This window comes from Ursus arctos, unplaced genomic scaffold, assembly GCF_023065955.2.
Source record: "Ursus arctos isolate Adak ecotype North America unplaced genomic scaffold, UrsArc2.0 scaffold_1, whole genome shotgun sequence".
Lineage (NCBI taxonomy): Eukaryota > Metazoa > Chordata > Mammalia > Carnivora > Ursidae > Ursus > Ursus arctos.
In genome coordinates, this window is record NW_026622763.1 from 12,659,355 (window position 1) to 12,682,570 (window position 23,216).

Below are 23,216 nucleotides of genomic sequence, written 5' to 3' on the forward strand. Positions count from 1 at the left end.
TGCGGGGCAGGTGGAGGCCTGCCAAGCAGGACTGCAGCCCAGGCCAGGGCCGGGGGGGGGGGTGCTGGGGAGGAATTTCTATGCAAATGAGCCTGACAGATGCAGATGCAGGTGGGGTGTGTGTGTGTGTGTGTGTGCACGCACCATGATGGTGACCACACTCAGAAGGGCGCATCCTGGAAGCCTCATGAAGCTGTGCGAGAAGAAAGCCAGAGACAAAGGGCTGGGAGGAACAATGCCAGTGCAGATGGGCAAGAGTCCGAGCCCAGGCCTGGGGCCTGCTGCTTCCAAGACCCCCAGCTCGGGGCCCACTGGAGGTGGGAGGGGGCGGTGGCCCCAGGGCAGGATGGCCATCAGGGTTGGGACACTCCTGACAGGGCTTCTATGCCGTGGCAGAAGTGAAAGACGCCGCCTGCATCTCTCCTGTTGGTCGACTGAGGTGGAGAGTTGGGGCAGTTATCTAGAAAATGTTATCTGAATCCATTGTGAAAGTCAAGGGGCTTCCCAAGTAGGCCCAAGTCATCCTGGCGGTGTGGCCGCAATGATTATTTTCCTCAGCCAATTCAAAATAGTAATGGTTTGCCGTCAGGCCCTGTGGGGGCCTTGAGTATCTTCAGGACCTGCTGACGTAGGGGAGGCACTCAGGGAGAGGATATTGAAGAGAAAAAAGAGGAACTTGAGTGCCAGGCGGGCTGAAGAACCTTCCACGTGCTATGAGGAACACCAAGCCACATAGCAGATGAGGGCCTCACGGCCAGAGAGCCAGAGCTCACCCAAGCACCCCAACACAGCCGTGATGATTTTCCATGATCAATAAGGACGATGGCCACCGTTAATAGTTGTGAGCATCTGCTATGTGCAAGACTGTCCTCGGTTCCTTACACAGATTAAGTCATTTAACTCCTGTGAGAATATGAGGTAGGTGGAATTGTGAAGCCCCTTTGACTAACCTGACAACCGAGGCACGGGAGTTCAAATTATGAGTGTGAGATCCCAGAGTGAGGGTTGATCCTGTCGGGAAGATATGATGGGCGCCATTTTGTAGCTGAGGAAAATGAAGCCCAGAGAGGCCAAGGTATCCAGGATCACTCAGATGTATGCAGGACCCCACACTTGGCTGGCCGGTACCTGCACGGGCAGAGGCCTGCCTGTGGCATGTGTAGACCTTTGGCTGCATTCATGCTGTGTGCGAGCTGTTGCCCCAACCCAGGCCTTTTGACCTGAAATAGGCATTTTCTTCTGGTCCTTCATGCCTGGGGACCCTCAGATACCCTGAATGCCCCCAGGTCCTCCGGACCTCCTGGGCTGCTGGCAGGCTGGGGCCTGCCCTGCCTGCACAGGAGCACATTTGCCCAGCCATTCAACTTTCTCAAGTGCTCCCGGGCTGAGGGTGGAGCTGGACTTCAGGGCTTCCCGGGAGAGACCTGGGGTCTGCACTCAGCACAGCACAAGCCTCCACAGCTAGAGCAGCTGGACTGTCTGATATCCTCTTGCTGGACCCTGTTGAGGGCCTCAGACATCATCAGTGGCTTGTAAACATTTGGGGCCAAGATCCCTTTGTTTAAATAACACTTATTCAAAAGTTTCATAAGACAACGGTGGCGCTGGGCTGGCTGAGGATGGTGAGCCCCCTGCAGCCTGGAGGCTGGCCTTGTCTGGACGCTGTGCAGGCCATGCCTCAGGGCCCCCTGGGTTCCTTGGAGCACATGGGAACCCCCGTGAAACAGGCGCTTTCTGACGTCCCGTCTAGTCCTAACTCTGCCCTTGTGGAGAAGCTTGAACGTGCAGCAAGACCATCTCTTTGGGGTCCAGGCCTGTTTCTGGTCTGTGTTGGTGAGTGGACAAGGCAGGAAGCAGAGAGAAAGGACAAAGGCTTCTGGGTCCCTCTGGCCTTCATCCCACTCAGCTAGTGCAGTTGTGGGTTTGGGGTGAACACACTCGCGTTTTCATCTCATCACTTACAGTTCCTAGCTGGGTGACCTCGGATAAATCATTCCATGCATGCAAGCCTGTTTCCTCTCCCTCGAATGGGTGCTGGGTTTGAGTCATGCAACGCCCGCGATCCCTTGGCCTGGCTTGCGTGGCTACAGCGCGGCTCTCCAGGGGTGTTTGGGTCCGGCTCTGGCAGGCACGCGATGTCAAGCCTGGACCCAGGTTTTACTTCTGGCAAAACTGGGAGGTGCTCTGGGCTCCTCCCTTCTTTCAGCTGCCCCTCTTCTTCCTGCTCCCCTTTGATGCCACCAGCAAAGCTGTCTTGGTTGTGACATTCCCTGGCCCGACAGCTTGTCTTGTCAAGGTCACGCACTCTTTGGGTCTCCCAAGGTGAACATCAGCAAGCCTGCTACACCGGGCTCTTCTCCCAGGCAGCACCGTGAATTTTGTCCACTAGAACTTGGCTGTGTTCTCCTGGCTGCCTGCCTGGGGGCACGGGCCTGCTCATTTCTCTGCCCTCAGCACCCAGCCCCAGCCCAGGGCATTTCAAACAGTCCATTTTAATGGAGTATTGGGCTAGAATGGTCTTCCTTCTTTCTGATCCAAAAGCGTGATCCTAAAGATAGAAATGACTGGCCAGCTCTGGGGGTGTAAAAGAAGGTTCCCTTTTGCAAAGACCCTAACGCCCTTTAAATTATGTAAAAGGTCTATGTGACAGGCCTTTGCTGTGAGGCCCGAGGGGGAGGATTTGCTGTTTTGTTGGGGAGGCACGTTTTCGACCTCAGAAAATGTCAGTCGAAGCTGTGGATTAGGGCAGGAGGGAGAAAAGGACTTGTTAGACCCAGACCAGGACCTTCTTTGAGAGACTGGAGAGGAATTCTTTGACTAAAACAAGCCATTCTCAATGCCAGGGAAGGAGTTCTTTGTCTCCGTGGTAGCCAGAGAAGATGTAGGATGGATGCCAGGAAGAAATACAAATTTCCCAGGGGAGGACGCAGACCAGCTGAAGGAAATCAGCATTTGTCCAGAAAGCCATGCTGGCAGTACCCAAGGCCAGCCCGGCTGCCACCGTCCGGATCCTTTGGAGCCTCTTACCTGGCCCAACGCCCCTGAGTCTGGGGTGCTTGTATTATCCCGGTAGTGGAACATAAACGTGTGTGTTTTCCTGCACAATGACAGTTCTCGCAGTGTGGGTCTAAATAGTGGCTCCAAAGGCAGAGCCAGGGGGCTTCAGGGATATCCATGTGGAAGGTGATGTTTCGGAGGCTTTGGCAGGAAGGCTGAAGTTAAATGCTGCTTGCGGTAACCCAGACTCCCGTCTGCTTTGTGCCGTCAAGGCCACAGGGTGTTGGGTCTGAATTCGTCCCCCTGCCTGGTTGCCCTGTGGAGGTGGTGGGAGAGGCTCCCCCAAAAGGTGGGGGACAAGAATCTGTGGCTCGGGGCAGTCAAGACCCTTGTGCCAAGGGGAAGCTTCTCACATCTGCTTCCAGAAGCAGTGCCCGCTAGGAGAGTGGACAGCAAGACCCTTGGCCCAGGGGCATCTCTGATTCAGAAGCCAGAGCTGAACAGAGTTTATACAGCAACTAGTCTAACCCCTTCATCCTACAGGCCAGGAAAGCGATCTGGAGGTGCTGAATGACTGGCCATTGGAATTTCAGTGGGCGTTGTGAACCTCTCCCATCCCTTAGAATAGCGCCAGCATCCCCACGCATCACCGTGTTTATTAAGTAACCATAGTTTGGGACAGGGTTGGAACGAGAATCCAGGCCATAAAGAAAAGGCCACTAAGGAAAAACAAACAAACAAACAACAACAAAACTAATGCCATAAGCAAAATGAAGTGAAAAACTGGGGGGATGGGGCGCCTGGGTGGCGCAGTCCTTGGGCGTCTGCCTTCGGCTCAGGGCGTGATCCCGGCGCTCTGGGATCGAGCCCCACATCAGGCTCCTCCGCTGGGAGCCTGCTTCTTCCTCTCCCACTCCCCCTGTTTGTGTTCCCTCTCTCGCTGGCTGTCTCTCTCTCTGTCAAATAAATAAATAAAATATTAAAAAAAAAAAAAGAAAGAAAAACTGGGGGGAATGTTTGCAACTCATCATACGAGGAAAGAGTGAGTTTCTTTATTATGTAAGGAGCCATTCTAAATTAGTAAGAAAAGAACCAACAACTCAACAGAAAATTTATCTGGGCATAGACATCATTTACAGTAAGGAGGTTCAAATGGCTCTTAAAACGTTTGCAGAGTTGCTCTACTTGGTGCATAATAGCAGAAAGGTACATTTAAAATATGAGATACTGCTTTTTTACCCATCCAGTTGGCAAAGATCGAAAAGGTCCGCATCACCTAGTGCCGGCCTGGGCTGTGGGGAAAGAGACAACTGTTGTATGATGTTGTTGGCAGTATAAATTGATAAAATTTCTGTGAGCAGTAATTTGATAATAACTCTCAAAATGAAAAATGCACTGTCCCTTTCACCTCCAGGGGTCTTTCCTAGAAATGCGTTAGCACACGTGCTAAGTGAACAGACACAAGGCCTATCGGTGAAATGCTGGCAACAGCTCTAACAAAGGAGTTAGAGTCAAATAATTAAGAACCACAGAGGACTTCTTAGATACATTACGGTATATCCAGTTAATAAAATATTACACAGCCATTTAAAAAAAATGAACCAGTGCTCTGGTTGGAGATGGAATAATCCCAAATGCATATTGTTATGTGAAAAAAGTAATGCTGGAATACGTGCAACCATTGCATGAATGGTAATATGTGTGTACGTGTGTGCGCGCCCACGTAGGTGCCTACGTATTTGAAACTACTGTGTGAATCACAGATTCTCTTTGGAAGGATACACACACAAAACAGCAGTGGTGACCTCTGGGAAGGGCAAGTGCCTGGCTCTCAGCACAGGTCTTGGCTGAGCACGAGTCTGGAAGAGGGTGGAGGGATATTTTACGCTCTTTTGTCTCTTTTGAATTTCATATCACGTGCGTCTATTCCTGGTTTAAAAAACCACGACAAACATTTAATTCAGCTATGGAAGATTCGGAAAGGAGGGTCTCGGGGCCAGTGTTACCTATCATGGCAATTGCACCTGGCTGACTGTGGCCTTGGCGAGGCACAGGCTGGAGAATGAGGCTGTGTCGGGGACAGATTCAGCTGTGGGCCAGAGGAGGCCTGGGGTGGGGCGGAACGAGACTCTCTCAGAAGGTCTGGGGACCCCCCCAATACACTGGAATCAAAATGGAGTGTTTGAAATGCCAGTGATCTTGCAAACAAATGGCTAGTTGGGTCAAATGGCAGGCCCATTTCCAAGTGTCTGTCTGACTTTTGTTCCTCCCCGTCCCGGCGGGGTAAGGTCTGCGAGGATAGGGACGGTTGGGTAGCCTTTTGCAGGGCCTGGGGTGACCTGCAGGGACCTGCCTGAGTAGTGTTGAGTGCCAGTCTGCAGATACAAGACCGGTGATGAAGTCAGCAGGCTTTTGAGCTCAGTGGGTATTATCTGTATTCTCTGAGGTAAGATCTGCCCTGGGAACAGGTGGCAGAGCAGAAAGAACACGGCATTTGGAATCACACTGACCTGGCTTTGGGTGTGGACTCTACGAACATGAGGATTATAGTGTTAACTTAATTAAACAAGGGGACTCTAATGGCATTGCGACCTACAGAAGGAAACGAACATCTAAGCCTGTAAATGTCTCAAGGTTACGAAATCAAAACGCGAAGGACAACCAATCAGAGACAGCCAACGAGGTGTTTGGCTCTAGCCAATCAAAGAGTTTCCTTTCTTTGTTCTGGCGTTTTCTCTTGATCAATCTTTCTCCGAGCTCCTGGAGACAGAGCACTCCTAACCACTTTTGGTTTTGGTGCTGCCCCATGTGAATCCATTGTCGCTCTAATCATCTGTTAGACATTTTAATGTGCCTTGGTTTATCTTCTAACAATAGATCAGAGCACGAGCCTGAAGCTTTCTGGGTCTCCGCTGCTCCTCAGCAAAGTGGGGATGACCTCCCCTCCGCAGGGCTGTCATTAAGTCTGATGTGAGTGAGAATGCAGCACGGAGTCTCAACGCCTCCCAGAGCCCCATGTGACCCTAGTGCAGGTGACACTCTCAGACCATGGCAGATGGCTACATTAATTCATGGGCTCTAGGCAGGTGTCCTAGGTTTAGATCCTGGTTGTGCAAATTATAAGCTGTGAGATTTCGGATAAATTACTTAACCTCTCTGTGTTGCATAACCTGTAAAATTGGGATAATAATCGTACCTAGTTCATCTAGAGTTGTTGTCAGCATAAAAAGTGAGAGATAACTTGTGCCATAAAGCACATAACACCGAGCCTGACTTGGAGTCAACAGTCAAGACTAGTAGCAATCATTCTTATTATTAGTGTTATTTAGGAACAACTGGATACATCTAGTCAGTCAATGACTGATCTTAAAAGTTTAGCTATCAGGGGAGCCTGGGTGGCTCAGTCAGTTAGGCATCTGACTCTTGATTTCGGCTCAGGTTAAGATTTCATGGGTTGGATTATCAGGTTGAACTTTCTCTGTTTTTGAACACACAGTGGGGATGCTGGAATTGGCATCTCCAGTGTGGGCAGCTTACATTTTCCAGAGAGATACAGATCAGGCAAATGGACAAAACACACCCAGTTAGACTCACCATGAAACTGCTTCCCATCTGGCAGGGCCCATGTGGGACCAGGTCAGGGAGGAGTCACGAAGGGGCTTATTTCAAAGAAATAAAAAATGCGGAGCCCAGCCATGTAGTTCCGGGAGAAACGGGAGCGTTTGGAGGGGTCTTTGGAAACGGAAGTGAAATTCACAAGACCTTGGTGGAGGGTAGAGGCAGTGTCTGCATCATGAGGGAAGCCGGATTTTTTCTGAGGTTCTGAGTACAAGGAAAAGGGTGGCCATGTTTGGGAAGCTGCAGTGTTTCTGTCTGTCTTTCCAGGAAAGAAACCTTATGGGGGGTGGTGGTGGTGAGGGAAGGCTAGTAGAGGCAGGAAACCACTAGACAGAACGAGAAGGCTAGTAGAGGCAGGAAACCACTAGCCTACACTGGAAAGATGTAGGCTATCGCACAGGTTCGAGAAACTGGCTTTGAGGGGGCTTAGCATAGCGAGGAACTCCAAAGCGGTACAAGGACACAGTGGAACCGATTATTGAAGTCATGTCAGAATGGAGATTTGTTAGAGGGATTTAATAGCAACAATAATTCACGAGGCGCCTCCTCCCACATTAGATGACACATCCCAGCAGCACCAGTAATGAGAAGCACCAGTGATCGGGAGGTGAGGCTAGTGGGAGGGAAGAGGGCTCAATGCAGGGTACACATATTAACTTATAAAATAAGCCAAGCAACACATCCTACAGAAAGGATACCTGGACCTCGCTAGGGCCTCCTGCTTCCCCAACATTTTATTAGAAGTTTGTGTAATTGACTGCTTTTTGATTCAGGAGTTTAAGGTAGTGTTTTTCCATCCTATGGCTGGGCCAAGCTGAAACTCAAGGTGGGGGGAGACTGCTGCTCTCCACCGCTTCGAATGGAATGTTTTTGAGAGAGAAGCATGCCCCCCCCCCCCCCCCGCCCCGTCGGGTTTTACGCTGATCTCACTTAGGAGATCACTTCCACCATGATGTGTTTGCTAGGATAGCATATGGGGCTCTGAAACAGGCTTACCCCAGCGTCTGATTGCTCCCTGGCTATGCTCTACTGAATGAGAGTATAATCCCAGGCCACTTTGGGGGAGCTGCGCTGGGCCCCACCTCCGGTCCACAGGAAAACCTAGGACAGGGGATATCCCGCCAAAGCCCTCCCTGGCCACCTTCAATCATTCCAGAAGCACCATGGAATCTCAGCGCCCTTAGCACAACGAGAGAAGAAATCGAAACAGGATCTAGGTCCAAGCTGTTACTTAATTACGATTATTATTTTTCATTTCACCACCAGGAAATTTCAACCCCAGGATGGCCGAAAGCAGAAGGCCGCACACCCTGGAGTCGGAAACCTATTTTGTAAGCACTTCCTCACAGCCTCCCAAAGTTTAAATATTAATTTGCCTGTAATTGGCGGAGAAAACAAACAGGCAAATTAAAAACGCGACAAAGCTGACTTTCTCCTTCCTCTGAGCTCCCTCCCTTTTCATTTCACTGCCGCCTAGAACGGGATATAAAACAATGGGACCCCGAGCTGGGTGGAATTCTAAGCCCGGGCTTGCCTTAAAGCTACAATATGGATTTAATTTATATGCAAATGCAAGCAATAAAAAGGCAGACACTGTAGAAATTATAGGGTTCCCCCCCTCCTTTTCTTAGGAGATGCTCAAACCCTTTCTCTCCTCTTCCCACTAAGACCTAATTATTATTGGTTCCTGCTCCCTTCCCCTCTCCTCCTGCCCACTCTGGGTAAACTGGGCCTTTTAAGAAAAGCAATGGAAGATTGGGAATAAGAGAAGGAGCATCAGGATAATTTCACAGTCTGATTCCCCACCCCCACTTGGGTTTTTTTTTTTTTTTTTTTTTTTTTTTTGGCCTGCCGGGCCCTCCTGTTGGCCAGTAGGACGCAAAACTGATCAAAGCCAGCCGGAAGCCTTAAGTAGGCCAAAATGGGGCTAAAGTATGCTAATAGAGGAGCTAAATATACTTTAATCCTGTTATAATACAAGGTAACTTGGAGGCAGGGAAAGGCCCCGATGGCTTTGGCAGGGGGCGGAGGGGGGCTGGGGACCCCTGTGAACCCTGAATAGAAGTTGCTTCCTATTCTTTCTCTGGCTGGGGGTGGGGCGGGGGCCTTCTTCCTCAGATGCCCACAGCAGCCCCGCCTGTCCCGTTTACTGAGTGTCAACAGTTGGGTGAGCAAGACTTCCCAGCCCTTAGATCAGTACTCTGTGACCCTCCACATGGAGACCGCACCATTCAGCCAAGCCTTCCAGCTGTTGCCTGAAGGATGAAGGGTTTTGTTTTGTTTTTTTTTTCAAAGTAGGGCATGGCTTAGGAGAACACTAGGCAACAGTTTTAAATTATGTCCTTACCACCACCCAGCTTGCCCTGCAGATCTGGGGCGGGGGGTGGGTCGGTGCAAGGCCCGGCGTGTTTAGCCTGGTGAAGAGCGACACCGACACCCAAATACAGTTTGGGCAGCGCGGAGCAGGCCTGGGACGGGAACCAGGCTCTCTGGCCACCTTCAGAGCCGGCTTCCACCAGACTAGCCTTGATTTTACAGAGGAGACCGGGAGTGGAAGTTGCTTTGGTAACACTCGCTGCAGAGCGAGCTTGTGGTACTCTGTTTCCCATCTCTCCCTGGGCCCTGGGCCTTGGGGGCTCATTCCAGAATCAGGGATGCATTTCCTGGGCCGGGTCTCCCTTTGGAAGAAATGGGGTCCAGGGCCCCCCCACTCCCAAGGATCTCAGAGGACACCGATGCAGTTTTGTGGCCTCTAACTGCCGCCTGGTATCAGAAGATTGAAAACAAAGGTCGCATTGAGGCCTACCTCCCACCGTGCGGCTGGGAGCCTGAAGGGTGGGCTGGGGAGGAGGCCAACGGTCCCAGATACCTCTCTGTTAAGTACAAATTACCTAGTGGATATATTAAGTCATAATGGTGTATTTTGTGTCTGACTTAGTTTCGTGAGACCGCCAGGGCATCCTCCCAAATGCTGAGTGCGTGACACGTGCAGACAAAAAGAATTCAGTCCCGACAGAGTATATTTGGTTTGAATTCAGGCCCAGCTTCCCCTTTTCTTTCTTTCTTTCTTTCTTCCTTTCTTTCTTTCTTTCTTTCTTTCTTTCTTTCTTTCTTTCTTTCTTTCTTTCTTTCTTTCTTCCTCTCTCTTCCTCTCTCTCCCTCCCTCCTTTCTTCCTTCCTTCTTCTTTCTTTTCTTTTTATTCCTTCTCTTTTTCACTCAGTCGCTCTTAGTCTCCGCCTTCCTCCCTGCACCCCGCCCCTCCTCAAGTCCCCACCTCCATGCTGTAAGCGGCAGAACGCTTCTGACACACTGTGCCTTGGGAGCATTGGCTTATGAAGTCGGCCAGGACATGTATGAATGATTCTGTCCTGAAAACCTGGCCCTGAACAAAGAGATCATTTCTATACCCGCCCCTCCCCCAACCCTGCCCCCACCAGGACTCCATATCCTGGTCTGTAAGGTGAGGGGTTGTACCAGGTGTTCCCTGAGCTTCCTGAAGCCTCTGACAGTCCAGGAGGCTATGGGTCCCCAATCCCTGCTGCACGTGTACCAGAGTCTGGAATGGCTGGTGACACAGGAGGTGCAGAGTGTGCGTGCAGGGTTGACACTTCGAATGCATCAGCCGGATGTTGCAGGAAGGGCCTTGTGCACCAGGGTCGCCCAGTGCAAAGAGAACCCACAGACAACTTAAGAGAGACTAATTTTTGATCCTGGCTGAACCACTTCCTGGCATTGAGATTTGGGGCAAATTCTTAAACTCTCCACACTTGAGTTTCTTAATCTTCAAAATGTGGGTAAGACTCTCTATTTCTTGGGGTTTTGAGGATCTCATGAGCTGATACCTGTGACATGATAAATAGGGGCCTTAGAACATGGTAAGTACCTCTTGAAAGTTACCTCTTACTACTCCAAGATGTAGAATGTCGCTACTCCCGTGTTACCAGAGGAAAAGTCCCTTTTTGCCCTTTTAAGGTTTCAGCAAGGGTCAAATGCATAATCTGCCTGGAGCTAGTTCGGTTGTGCTCCCATCGTGTTTTCCTGCCAAGTGCAAGGGCTTCAGTGTTGCTCAGATCTGGCTTCAGGGTGCACGCTGAGGTCCTTGGTCCTGAGGTGGGTCTAAGGCTCTCCTCTCACATTCTCCTTCTCTTTGGTTCTGCTTTTCCTCTCACATATCTTCCTGGAGTCCTGGCGTATGGCCTCGATGAGCATACAGAGAAAATACAAACTATTTGCAAATGTCCCATCTGGCCAATACTTTCTATTTCTCGCTTGAGTAGAACCCCCGCCCCCACCCCCAACAACGAATTTTGAGGCCTGAGTCATCACTTCTGTTTTTGCAACAACTCATACACTGGTTTTAATTATACGGTGCTTGTCCAAATAAACAACCCTGCCGAAAGAGAAAACAACCTCTGATTTTTGTTGAATTAAGTGAGTCCAATCCCAGCACCATGATCGCTGACGAGTCAGTGACCGAAGGCTTCTAGTGCTGTCCTTGTGCTCCTACCTGCCCTCCCTGCACGGTAGCAACCAGGACATAGGGAACCAGCCCAGGGGGATGACAAGAAAAACCCCAAAACGGAACTTCAAGATGGGGCTCCAGATGCCAGCTGAAATTCAGGAGTTATTTTGGTAGCAGTTTTGCCAGGGGAAAAATATGCAAAGATCTCTGTCTCCATCATAAACAAGCACAATATTATTCTGACTACAGTATGACCCACGAAACGTCCTCCTTTCGACTTCCAGATGGAACGCTGTCGCCCGTGTACGAATAGTGGCAGCCGATTTCTGAGCAATTCCTCTTCTTCCTTTATTTAAACGCTTTATGTCCCACACATTCATTAACATTTCCCTGCATGTCTCATTATTATCTCATCAAACATTTATTATTACTTCAAGATAGATAATTAAAATTTTATACAGTTATTCTCTCTGTGTGACAATCCCATGGATTTCGGATCTCCCCACCCTCCCCAGAACTCATCTGCACCCTCACAATCGGGTCGTAAAACTCATGAACTTTCAATTCACTGTGCAGAAAGCAGGGGAACAAAATCTAAAATTCATTTTGAATGGGAGTTTCGTTTCCTGAATAATGACTCAGTTACGGCAGTTGTGAAGAAATCAGAGAAAGGTCTCTCAGGACAGTCCTCGCTCTTCATCAAATAAATAACCGGTCTCCATCGATAACAATACGAGGTAGACAAACAATGTCCGTGAGTGATTTTTAAGGCCAGAAGTGGATTTGGTAGAAGCGAGGACTCCCAGACAGCAAATGCAATAAACTCCCAAAGATTAGCAAAGAATTACTGTCTTTCCAGGATGCATATTACATTTAGGATTAAGAAATTTTGGTATGGATTATATATTACACATATTGCCCAGAGCACAGAAGTATCGAATTCATTGCAACCAGGGTGAGATATTTTTTTTCACTGGAATTTAAGAATGTAGGTTGGGTTTTCGGCTACTTACAGCTCGGAAGAGAATTTCCGGGTGGGAGGAACGTCCAGCCTTAACAAGCCCTTGGCCTCTTGCTTTTCATGTGCCGTTTCCCTGCCTAGACCCGAGCCCAGGCAGAAAAGTCATCTGAGACCAAACCCGGCCCTGAGGGGCTTGACATGCAATTTCTGAAATTGCTTGAATTTGGTTTTGGAGCTATAAATCTTACTGTTGTACCGAAAAATAATCAGTGCCAACCTCCAGGAAATTCAAACTGTCTCGCATTTCTTCTTTAAATATGCAATCCGGGAAGATGTCGGTTTAGTCTGTCCAGTTAATTAAACAGGTTTGCACTACTTAATTTGGGAAAAACACGAAGGCTCTTCTTTCATTGCCTATCACCCCGATCCAAAGAAGGAGGACTGAATGGGTTGGGGACCCATCTCCTCTAAACTTTTTAAAAGCGTGGTTTGAAAAGCATCCCTTGGCAAGCAACCATTTTCCCCACTTTGGGGCTTTTCACACATAGCTGCTTCATATTTCAGCATCGCTCACAGGAGATCGTTCGCTCTGCTCTCCTGCGGCTTGGTGGCAGAGCAGACGGGGCAGGGCAACCCAAGGTTCTGAGTTGGGGAGTAAGCCGGAGGGCTCGTCTTTTTAATAGGCACTCAGGCTATTTAGCCCTTGTGTGTGGATACGTAGGTCTGCCCTGGGACGCATGCCCTGGGACACACGGCCAATGCCATTGCTGGCCTCCCATCGATGCCCACGTACTGACGCTAAGTCTCTTCCTTCTCCCCGGCCGTCCACATGTTCCTAGTCAGTGGCAACCGCACAACTCAGCTGCAAGAATTTATTAACGCATAAAACAGGCCTGGCATGTAGAGAAAGAATGGTCCTTGCCTTCAGGGAACTTTAATTCATTAATTTTTGTTGTGCTTTTCCCGTGTGCTGAGCAAATAAAAACAGTTAGTGCACAATACGGACCCTCCCTGACTTATGATGGTTCAGTTTAAGATTTTTAAACTTTCTGATGGTGTGAAAGTGAGACCCATCCAAGCAGAAGCTGTATTTTGAATTTCAATCTTTTCCGGGGTGAGGCGGTGCTCTCTTGTGGGGCTGGGCAGGGCAGGGCAGCGAGCCTCAGCTCCCGCGCAGCCAGGCGATCCCCAGGACAAACAACAGATACACTTACAACTACTCTGGACCCCGAGATAGCCATTCTGTTTCTCACTTTCAGTAAGGTATCCAATCAATTACGTGGGATGTTCAGGCCTTTTTTAGAAAATAAGCTATGTGTTAGATGATTTTGCCCTGCAGAAGGCTAACATAAGTGTTCCGAGCACACTTAAGCTGGGTGAGACTAAGCTGTGATGTTTGGTAGGTGAGGTATAGAAATATGTTTTCGACTTAACAGTATTTTCAGCTCGGGAGGGGTTTATTGGGATGTAACTACACTGTAAGATCGAGGAAGCTCTGTACAGGCAGAATACAATTTGGTCTCACACTTTGGGTAGCGATGGTGATCCTAAGAGGTCTGAGGAAGGGTTTGGGGTGGCTTCGGGATGGGGTCTTGTGTATTATCTGAGTGTCCCTTGGGTTGCCCAAGGTGTGAGGCTTCTTTGGGTGGGTGGGTGGGGAGGCACAAGGGAGGTATCTGCCCTCAAAATCTTGATTTTTGATTAGGAAGGTAAGCACGAAAATTTGTTAGTGTCTCGTGAGGTCATTGTCACAGTGTACCTGTGAGGTTGGGTGTTGCCTTGTCACTGTCTCGGAGAGGGGGACAGTGAGTCCCAGGATGGTTTTTAGGCTGTGGCTAAAACTGAGTGACCCAACTCCCTCCTTCAGAGCTTGGGAGGGGCACGCAGAGCACTGTGTTTCGGGTCTGTCTGGGGCAAGGATCATGTTTAGTTGGTCTGCGCACACCTGCACATGACTTCAGTAAGGATGGGTCGACTGGAAGAACAGCTCTCTCATTAGGATGGGGGCTGGCGGAGCAGCGTGCAGCGTCATCTGTGACAAGGACAGACCAGCAAACAGCAGGATAACCTAACACCAGCCCCGTGCGCAGTTTTTATTCTGCGTTTCTCCTTCATTGTCTCCCAGCTGAGGCAGTATTGACCAGTCAGTGAGAAATGCGCTCCTTTGCGTGCCCAGACACAACCTAACATCAAGCAAATCTGAGCTCACCCTCACCCCTAGCCCCGTTAAATTGGTTTGATCAGCCTGGTGGCCTGGAATGTCTGAAGTCTTGCAAAAGACACAGGCATGTTTGTTGGTGGGTCTCACATACACTCCCAAATTTGACATAACTCAACAGTTGCAAGCCTATCTCTGTCTGCTTCTTGCGCCGCCCCTGTCCCGCTGCCCAGCCCCCACCATCCTTGCCACCAGCATAGCAGAGGGAATATATCAGATTGACCCTTTTATTTGTTATTTGTTATTTTTAAGGTTTTATTTGTTTATTTGAGAGAGAGAGAGAGAGAGAGAACCCAAGCAGGGAGGAGGGGCAGAGGGTGAGGAGAAGCAGACTCCCCGCTGAGCAGGGAGCCTGACTGGGACAGGGGGTGGGGGGGCTCGATCCCAGGATCCTGGGACTGTGACCTGAGCCTAAGGCAGATGCTTAACCAACTGAGCCACGCAGGCGCCCCAGATTGACTCTTTTAAACATCATTTAATCCCGAACAAAATCCTGATTTTAATGGTGGACTGAGCGTCTGCGTCTTAGACAAGTCAAGAGTGCTACAGAAAGGCAAGTTGGGGTCGAGGGGCAGTCTGTCTTAGGAGCAAGTAGGGCTGGTCTGGACTCAAAAACCCAAAGGTGTGACTTTGGACAAGTCATTGAACCGCTCTTGAATTTCTGTGTCCTTTTTGGAAACGAAGGCTAATAGGGGTTGCCATGGGGGCAAAGTGAATTAGTCTGTGCAGAGCAGTTTGCTTGGTGCTTGGGATGGAGGGGGCGCCCCATTGAGGGTAGCTATTACTATTTGGATTTCCAGCTCCTACATACATCCAATGCATGTTCATCCAGCATTCTCGACCAAGAACACCTCACCGTCCCATTACTTACTAGATCCTGACATCCTCTGGCACCGTGACAAAGGTCTGGAAGAGGGGTGAAGGTTGTCTCAAACAAGGCCAGGCAAGTATTTCCAAAGATTGAAGGGGCCAGGTCAGGAGGCAGTAGAGAGCGGTGGGGTCTGTGGCAAGCCTCAAAGGGTGGTTGTGACTCTGCTCTAGCCAATGCCAGGTATAAATGTGGGCCAAAGCCCCAGAGTTTTCAAAGAAGGCCAGCTTTTTTTTTTCTTTTAGTGTGAAATTAGTTGGTAACTGCTTAACATCTTTTGAAAATATGGTTCAGGCCAACTCTGCGTGGGCCAAACCAAACAAGCCGGTGGGCCAGATGCAGGCCTGCAGGGTGTGATGTCTGGCTCAGAAAGCCTGCCTTCTTCTGGAGAGGCTTGAGGCAAGGTGGAGCCCAGAAAGGCAGAAGCTACTAGACACTTCATCTTGTGTGAAGTGCTGTGAAAGTCTAGGCCAGCTCTCCTAAGAACGTGGAGACCGTTAAATGAGTGTCTAGCACAGTGTGTGGCAGCTGATAGGATTCCATGTTGTTAGGGTTATATGTTCTATGGAGCATATTTCCCCAGGGTCACTTAGATGCGTGATAGCTTTGGGGGCTGTGTCAATTCAATTTTCAGCCCCCGTTTCAGAGTTAATGTCATTTATACAATCTTAGGGGTATCATTATGGTTTTCTGGGTACAATCCATCTCTCTTAATACATTTTGCATTCTTATTTGCTGTTGATATAATTATCCCTGAGGCATTTTAGTACTAGAGGGGCCTTTAGAAATAACCTAGTTCCACCTCCCTATGTCACAGAAAAGGAGCCCCGACATTCCAGAGAAGTTGAGTGGCTTACCCGAGGTGCCACCAGAAGGCTCTTGGATTTCTGCCTTGGTTCTGGATGGATCTGAGATTCCAGTTCTATCTTTGCCTAGTCCGGGGCCAGGCCAAGCGCTTGTCCGACAACGACCAGATGGGAAACATCACCCTGTCTGGGTCTGGGGACCCAGTGGGTGGTTCACACTACTAGTCATGACCTGAGTAATGGGGCCTGACCCACGGGGGGATTAGAAATTGGGGGTGAGAGGGAAGGAAGGGGAGCTGGTAGAAAGGGTATGGAGGGGAATTGCAGCCCTGGAAAGAAAGGGTCTCTGACTCTTGAAAGTCCCCAACTCCCTGACCCAGCTTGATTTTTCTCCACCTCCTCATATTCCACACCGTGTGACGATGTATTATCTGCATTGTCCGTCTCCTTCCAGTAGAATGTAAGGTCCATGAGGGAAGAGTGCTTTATTTTGGTTGCTGCTTATCCTCCATGTTCAGCACAGGGCCTGGAGCAGAGCTGGCACCTACGGTGTTTGTTGAATGAATAATAGTGGCAATGTGCACACACACGAGAGTGGTCATATGTGTCTCCATCCTTCATGCATGGAAGGGAAGGGAGAAGTCACAGCTCCATGTATCCCTGAGGTGGCTTAGGCAACTTGCTCGCAGTGACACTGCTAGGAAGTTCTTGGTAGCCCAGACCCAGAAATCAGTCCCCCGATTTGAAGCTTGGGGTTCCGTCCCCTCATCACTGCGTGTATAAATTCCACAGTCTGGACAATACAACTCTGACCGCCGCTTCTGTGCTTCTGGGTGGAAAGGAAGCTTTGAGCTAAAAGCTTGCAATTTAAGAAAAAAAAATCATCAGAGATTCATGGATAGAGTATCATATTGCTCTGGCTTGGAGTAGCTGATACCGAGACGGAGCTTCTCATGTCGAAATAAAAACGATCCCACTTTTATCCCCAAAACTTTGTCTGAGGTCACGCTCCAGATGGAAGGCAGGAAGTGTTTTCTGAATTGAGGAAATGAGGTGAAAGCCTGAATCCCAAACCTGGCACCCAGACTTGGAGAGCTCCCAGGAAATCAGAGGGCTCATCCCATTCATAGAATTATGGACTCACAGGGCTTAGAACTGAATGGACCTTAGAAATACCATCTGGCCCTATGTTTCCCAAAGAGTGGTGCATATAGTCCTGCTAACAAGAACATAAGCATTTTGAATTTTAATAGTTACATTTTTATTTTAATGTGCAGTAGACAGAAATAACTATTTCATCCGTACCTGATTTCAGAGGACTGTTTAGGATAAAGCTGGTAGAAAAGTGAGTTATTAAAAAAGAAGTATTAGGTTTACTTTTGAAAAAATGGCAAAAATCCTGTTGGCATGTGAATGCCTGAAGCTTGGGAAACTTAATTTTGTAGTGAAGGAACAAAGACCCGGTAATATCCTTCACAAGGTCATTAAACAAACTGGTGGTGAAGCCATGATTTGAGTCCGGCTCCCCGGCCAATGGCATTCTCCGGAGGGGTAGCATCTACCCAGGCTCCCCAACTACCATATTCATCCTTTCCTGTCTACTGCGGCTCCGTCATCCTTCCACTCAACAAATGTTTCCTGGGCAGCCACGACCAGATACTGGGTGGGATAGAGAAGCCGTGGGAGGATTACGTCATTCTCTCTGTCCCCACGGAGCTTTCTGTCTGTCCGTCCGTGCAGCGGGGCACTCACGTGAATCAGGAGTGAATGCCATGCACTTTTGATCATACATCCTCAGTCCTCCGTTATGATCACTTATTTATCAACCAGATGCATCTCTTTCTGAACTAGTGTTACATTCAGGATACAACCTACACAAAAGAAACTGTAAGTGTGCTAAAAATAGCACGAGTGGCACTTTAATATTTTAAGTTATTTGATTTATCAGAAGGACAAAAGAAACTAAATATAAAAAAAAGGAATACAAAGGACACCACTATAGAAGCAGAAGTGGATGAGATAAAGGTATATTAAATAAGACTTCTTGTTTTTCAAAAAATTATTTTTATTTGTTAGTGTCAAGGAAGACTTCTGTCTTCACTCAGAATTGTTATTAGCTTTAGCAAAATATATTTGAATATGTTTTAATGTTGGTTTAACCCTTTATAAGGGACCATTGGATTCAAAGTTCTGGTTCGAAGTTCAGTTTTATTTTATTTCTTTATTTTTTTAAGGCTTAGTCTTAATGATTGTCAGGCTGAAAAAAAGAATCTTTACAAAGACGCAGAGATCCAAATGGAAGAAATGCAATGCTGGCTGTGCTTACTAAATCAAGATGCTCATTTAAAAAAAATTCCACCCAGCAATTACACAAAGGTTTTTATCGAAATTCATCTAGTCAGCTAGTCAGTTTCCATCTTCCTTAATGTCAATTCTTGTAAGCTAATCAAAAGTTATATTTTTAACAAATGGGTTCAAGATCCACTGATGCTCCTCTTTGGGAAAATTTTTAAGTAGGTTAGGAATTGTTTCCAAGTTTTTAAAGAGTGCAGATATGAGGGCTTTTTCACGAAAAGGTATTATGTGTATTATCTCAGAGAAAAAAATCACAAAATGATGGAAACATTTTCAAACATCCGTGCGCACTAGACCTTGACAAAACAGCTATTTATCACTTGTTTAAAAATACTACTTCTACCTGGAAAGGATATGTTTTTAAAAAACTAAGAATATTCCAGCTGTTATACTACAATAGCTAGTTTTATTACGGAAAACTCCAGCGAATTTAGAACACGTATTATTCTGTACAAGAAAAATGCATTACTCGTGTTAAAATTGATGACCTTGTAAAAAAAGATTTACTTATTTATTAGAGAGAGAGAGAGAGCGAGCACAAGCGGGGGAGGGGCACATGGAAAAGGAGAGAGAGAATCTCAAGCAGACTCCTCGCCAAGCACAGAGCCCAACCTGGGGGCTCGATCCCACGACCCTGAGATCATGACTTGAGCCAAAATCAAGAGTCAGAAGCTTAATCGACTTGAGCCACCTAGATGCCCCAAAATCGATCATCTTTTAAAAAAATAGTTTGCCGTGACAAAACCTACAGTCCTTGTACGGTACAAGAGATTTTCATGGTCACTCCACATCATATTACAAAGTGTTGTAAACATTCTACTACTTAAGTTAATGTAATCCATAGCTCCCACATGAACTGCATGTGTCAGGAGATTCTGAGACAGTCAGAGGAGTGAGAAGGCCACTCTCATCCCTATCATATTGCAGACCAGCCACAGTCCCCTCTAAGTTCCCCACCTACCACGTGACTTATGAGGCTCTGACTTAATGACCCGGCGAGGGGAATGGATGCGAAATTCTGAATTCTGTATTTGTAAATTTGTGCTACTTTTTAGACACATAATAAACACAAGTAGAATTTCTTACTTGTTCTCCACACATCCTACACTGGAGGTGACTAAATTGGAGAAAGATCCAGAATGGTCCGCATTACACAATTACGTGGCATAGACTTTAAGGCAGGTGGGCTGAGATGTCAGGTAGGCATCATCGAGGGGGTTGGCACAGGCTGGGCACTGGATGAGTGAGGTGACTTGGAAGTGGGAGAGGAGCTGATCGGGGTCCACGTGGCAGGCAGGACACCCCGGGCAGCCTTCTGCGAAGGTGTGGGCTCCCCTTTGCGCTTGCCTCTTAGCAGAGACTGACAGGCTGACCCGAAGCCAGGAAGCTGGCCTCCTCTGAACGAGAGTAAGCTGGAGCAGCACGATATGGGGTTGGGGGGTTGGTGGCTGGGGTTGGTGCTCCTCTGATTCCTGGTGGAACCACAGGGTCCAGTCTGTCTGCCCGCCACTGCCCATCCCCATCCATGTTCACTGTATCGTGGCTTCTTGGGAACAGTCCAGCCACCCTGACCAGGCCAATGCATAATTCCTTCAGAAGCCATCGCTCTGAGACTCTTTTGTCCACATTTGGCACCTTAAGGTTGGCCAACCCTGAACACAGCAGCTCCCAAAGATATCAGCCCTTAAAGTGAAGGATCTGAAATGGTAGGGCACAGTAACGTAAAGACATTTCCTGCCATGCTTCCTAAAAACCACGGCCAGATGCTCCGCCGTTGGCCATGGAGGGACTCCCTCCATATGGGTGGCTGTAGAGGGGCCAAGAACTCTGTCCCTTGTCCGGGCCCTGGGACTCAGCGTGCCCTCGAGCCCTCCTGCTAATTCCCACCACCACTTTGGGTTTAGGGGGTACTGCTCCTCCTTCTTTCATTCTTTGACCCAAACTTAGAAAATACCTTCCTTTCCTGATCCCCTAACAAGGTCAGAAGGTTCAAGGTTCAAGGCTCTGTAAGTTTCACGTAGCCAATTTAAATCCCTCCTCTGTTTGCAGGTCTGAGGAATAAACTTCAGAGGACCTGGCTCATAGGTGTAATTATCTTCATGGGTGCATAACTCCTTAGCACTCACCACCCAGGAAATACGTCTAGACTCCTCGATTCCTCAAAGTCCAAGTTCAAGGCAGTGAATGAAGCCCTAGAGGTTGAGAAAGACACATGGCCAGTCTTGTTGGTCTCATGCCAGCCTTCTGGGTTTTTGTTTTCTCTCTGGGGTTCCTTGTCTTTCTTGAAAGACGATGCCATTTCCCCATGCTGAGCGTGGCCATCCATAAAGATTTTGCTTATCTCTTTGAGCTTGTAGACCATTAACTAATTAATTCAGCTAACAAATATTTATTTTCTACCGTGTGCCTGGCTCTGGGAGAAATGCTGAATATCCCACGGTGGGGGACACTGGCATGGTCTCTGTTCTCCATGAGCTTACAGGCCAGTGGGGCGCGGGGTGAGGGGAGCTCATGTGAAACACATGACCATACAAATGAGTGTATGGGGGCGCCTGGGTGGCACAGCGGTTAAGCGTCTGCCTTCAGCTCAGGGCGTAATCCCGGCGTTATGGGATTGAGCCCCACGTCAGGCTCCTTTGCTATGAGCCTGCTTCTTCCTCTCCCACTCCCCCTGCTTCTGTTCCCTCTCTCACGGGCAGGCTGTCTCTCTCTCTGTCAAATAAATAAATAAAAAATAAAAAAGCCAAAAAAAAATGAGTGTATGATTACCAGTAGGATCAGAGCTACAAATGAAAAATCTGGGATCTACAGCAGAGGATAATAGCTGTAATGGGTGGGGACTGACGTTAGGAGGGCTTTGAGCTGAGGCTGGAAGGAGACAGTGGAGGAGGAAGAAGGTAGCGGACAGAGGGAAAATGTGTGAGAGAATCTGCAGTCAGAGAAGTTTGGCTCAGTCAGAGACTCAGCAGCCGATCCGTGTGGCTGAGCCAGGAGTGGTTCCCCAGGAAGCTGGAGAGGCGGGCAGGGGCAAAATCACAACTGGTCTTGTGGGCGGTGGCAGTGACTCTGGACCTCATCTTAAAAGTGGAGAGCCACTAAAAGTCTTAAGCCCAGGGAATGCCATGATCTGACTATGTTAAGAAGTTTACCCCGGCCAGCTGGATCGAGGGGAAGAAATAAGACAAGGTTAAGAGACCGGAGGCTGTTGAAAGCTATTGATAATGGTAGATAAGATCATGGAGGATCTTAGAATAAGATGAAGACAATGGGAGAAGGGCATCTCAGTGGTATCCTGAAACCAGCTAAGGTGACTGTATTTACACCATAGAAATTAGTGAATGATATGAACCAGGGCTTTCTTTTCCCTGGAGAACTGGTTGTTAAACTTTTACCAGTACACCACTGCTTATGAATAACCTCTGTTTTACTAGCAAGTGGCTAAGGACTCAATCCCTGAGCGTGTCATGTGGCTGCCCGCCAGACAGCCTCCTGGCCTCCGCTGGCAATGAGTCAGTCCTTGAGCTGCCATCATCCTGGGCTGCATGTGGCCAGGCAGTGCACACGCATTTTGAATACACTGTGATTCAAATTCAGCCAACATTAATAAGCTCCCCTATCCGCCAGGGACAGTGATTAGCACAGAGGGCCACGGAGATGAACTTCACTCTTTCTTCCCTAAATGAGGAGAGATGATCCTGTCCTTAGGAAACAGAGTGTCAGGCCTGCATGGTAAATTCAGAAATGAAGTGCGAGTAGTATTCTCTGGAAGGTCTGGGAGAAGAAGGATTCATTCCAACTGAGGGGATATAGCAATGAGAGTGAGGCACTCGGGATGGGCCTTGAAGAATGAATAGGTTTTCAGCAAGAAGAGGAAGAGAGAGGAGAATTCCTGCCTGGGAATCAGCATAAGCAAAGGCCCAGAAGCAGGGAAGTGTGAGGTATATTTAGGGACTAACAACGTGTCAGTATTAAACGGGAACATTCAATGTGTGGGTGTGTGTGTGTATGTGTGTGTGTGTGAGTGTGTTGGTGGGAGGGAGTCTTAAATGTCATGGCGAGGCATTCTGATGTTGTTTGCAGGCAGTGGGGAAGCAGAGAAGGTTCTGGGCATTGACTCAGGCAGGCAGCAGTATGGCTGGGGGGTGAGGGGTGGACCTCCATCAGGGAGACTGTTCCGTAATGCCATTTGGTTCCCGCATCCCCATCTGTGCTCCAGCATTCCACAATGTGCTGGGGACCTTCTGTTCTGCCAGTCTCAATGCCGTTCTGGTCTCCGTTAATGGCCCTGACACACATACCATGCTCAGGCCCACCTGGCTGGCTCCAGTCAACACTGCACCGATGCCAAACTCAGATGGTGGACCTCTGGGTCACAACCTCGGGACCCCCAGAAGGTGGCGCTGTTCAGGCCTTCTGGTGCCTTGGACCACCGTGATGCCACACCATGACATGCAATGACATAGATCCCTGGTAGGCTGTCCCAAATGACCATTTTTCAATGTCCCTCCTCTCTGATTCCCAGAGAGGCAGAGGACTCAGTGTACCTACCAGCCACACAGACGCAGGAGAAAGAGCTCGGCGAACTGGGCTGGTTATTTCACCTCTGTGAGCATCAGTGTTGTCAACCATGAAAAGGAGGGTAGTAACACCAACCACAGACTTGTGAGGACTGAGGGTCACAGCATCTGGAAATGAGGTTGAGAGTTTATTGTTGGGCCGACCCAGGTGCGAACCCAGCTGTGTGACTTGGCCACACTGTTTTGCACCCTTAGACTCCAGTTTCCTTAAACAATGGCAGTGATCACTTTCTTATAAGATGGTTTTAAAGATCCAATGTGTGGGGCACCTGGGTGGCTCAGTCATTAAGCATCTGCCTTTGGCTCAGGGCATGATCCTGGAGTCCTGGGATTGAGTCCCACATCGGGCTCCT

At 48.6% G+C, this 23,216-nt stretch overlaps 1 protein-coding gene across 6 annotated transcripts in view; it reads left to right on the forward strand.

The window, feature by feature from the left end:
• Window positions 1-23,216, forward strand: part of EN1 (engrailed homeobox 1) — an 81,545-nt gene that overhangs the window by 34,410 nt on the left and 23,919 nt on the right. The window contains exon 5 of one of the 6 annotated variants that reach the window (XM_057317289.1): window positions 20,336-21,040. The exons of 4 other annotated variants lie outside the window; for them this stretch is intronic. The gene's annotated coding sequence lies outside the window, so the exon portion shown is untranslated. Of the gene's footprint in view, window positions 1-7,881; window positions 8,119-20,335; window positions 21,041-23,216 lie in introns of those variants that run through there. One more of the 6 variants, XM_057317288.1, reaches the window with a different exon arrangement.